The sequence below is a fragment of the Hippocampus guttulatus genome, chromosome 20, assembly GCF_054856545.1.
Source record: "Hippocampus guttulatus isolate MCC_2025c chromosome 20, RoL_Hgut_1.0, whole genome shotgun sequence".
Taxonomy (NCBI): Eukaryota; Metazoa; Chordata; class Actinopteri; order Syngnathiformes; family Syngnathidae; genus Hippocampus; species Hippocampus guttulatus.
The window spans coordinates 4,356,694-4,359,014 of record NC_141280.1 but is presented as its reverse complement, the minus strand read 5'-3'; positions in this window follow the sequence as shown (position 1 = coordinate 4,359,014).

Here is a 2,321-nt window from a genome sequence, read left to right as displayed (position 1 = left end):
GGGGGGGGGGGGGTGTAATGAAAAAAAATATTGTAATTAAAAAAAAAACGGTCCGAAGTAGTAATAACGTCGTTTAGTTACACGTAAGAACGTCCCATGCCCGACACGAAAGAATTCAGACATACATGGTGAGTCCAATCTGCAGACTACAGTCAACCGCAAACGCTCTCTCTCTCTCTCTCTCTCTCTCTCTCTCTCTCTCTCTCACTCACTCTCAACCCCCTTGTCCCTCCCACCCACCCCCTCTCGCTAAACAGGGGGCATTTGCCTTCTTGGCAATGATGTGATAAAGAAGTATTCAATTTGAGTTAATTGATTGCAACAGTGCCAAAACCAAAATCCAACTCCCCTTGCATGTTAAATAGACTAAGTAAGAAAGAATCAACACCCCCCCACCCCACCCCCTTCCGTTTCCATCTCCCACAAATAGCGCACATACTTTGCTGAAAATAATTGAATTAATGGCCACTTTGTTTAGAAAGGGAAAGCAGCCATCTGGATCAACTTCCCCTGCCCTGTCACCATGTGCTGTAAGAAGGGAGCAACAGTTTGCAAGGGAATGTGTCATAAAAATGGCCGTATGCTGTAAGTAGCGCTGGTGGGAGGATTAGTCTCTGAACAAAAGAATGACAGTCGTAATTAATTTGGGACCGCCATTTTGCACGTATCACACCATCTCCTGGGTTAGTAATTCAATAAGATGGAAATGTCAGGATTCATTTGTCCCATTTAGCAAATCTGTCTTCATTATAAAAGAATATTTATGGTGGACTATTGGAAGTCATCACCGGTGAAAGGCTCCATTAAGCATCCCAGCCAAATAACGAGTGCGACGGAACCAAAAAGTTGCACCTCACGTTGATTTTGGTTCATTGGTCATGTCGCGGCTGCTATTTCTGCCTTTCACGCATGCAGGTTTAATTCCCCGTCCTGTGTTCAAGTTGGCGTTCAGTCCAGGGTGTCTCTCACCCTTGGTCAGTTGTGATCCGCGGTGTATAAAATGGATGGATGGAGGACAGGAGTGATTTGGCACGCAACGCTAGCTCCCGTAATCGACGTTGAATTATGCGATTAGACATTAAATTGCCACGATGTGCACGTAGGTCAAAAGCTCACGACGGAGTACTTCAGATTCATAAGTGGCCTCAATCAAGTGGTTGATTGCAAACGTCGGCTTGTTCTCGGCGCGATGGCAAAATCACGCTAGCTGCAAATGCTGTTGATGAAGACGTGAATGATTAACATGAGTGCTCTCAAATCTTTTTTTTTTTTGGGCCGAGCGAAAAAAAAAGTCTTACTGTAATTAGTGGGAGCTCTGTGAGTGTTTCTCCCCTTTTTTTTTTTTCTGGATTCAGAAAACCTCCCGAGGCTTGTCTTTTAATACCGGGTGCCGGGGCTCCATGTGATGAATCGGTTTTGATGGCTGTATTACTTCATTTGCGAGACCGTCGCAACATTATGCAGAGCGGGTTTGCTGCGTGCGAGTCAAGCAGCGATAACTCGATACCTAAAGTAGGACTGCCTCTTTGAAAAGTGCCTTTTCCTTCGAAGTTGAAGGCTCATAATTTGGCCTGTTCCCATTTCCAAAGGTGCTCGTCAACCGTATTTCTTTTTGAAACTCATCTTGCAGGTTACCAAGTGAACATAAAAGAAATATGAAACTGCATCTTGTACAGTCACCATTCCTCAGCGAATGAAAACATACAAATCCAGCACCGTGTTGTTGTTTTTAAGTGTCGGTCCGCACACTCGTTTCCCGATAACCTTCCGCCTGGTTCTCATGGTCACGTTAATAACGTACGTGATGCGACACACACGGATCTCGCGAGTCAAGTGGAAATGCATTCGTACACGTGAAAAGATCCATTTCTATACAGCGCTCCGTTGTTCGCAACATGAGCATTATTCATCTACTCCGAGTGGCGAGTGATGACAAATGGGACTCAGCGCGGCCGTTCTTGCGCTTCAAGGCGGAGAGCCTCTTGCCTACATAACGTCGGTACAATTTGTCATCCTGAATTTTCGAGCAATCGACTGCCCATGACATTAAGCAGTCCTACATTTATGCTCTGAGCTTTTTTTTTCATGCTCCTTGATTGATCTGAAGCAGATAGCCCGAACACGTTTCATGTCTCTTCGTATCTGACACTAATAATGCCAAACGGATTTAAAAAAACAAAAACAAAACATGAGCAAGGTCTTATACACAGTCGTAAATATTTTTGGCTTCAGTAACTGTAAACGTTCATACTAACATTAACATCATACCACATTCATAATCTATAACCAGGTCTCCTTATTTGCATATTGAGGCATATTTT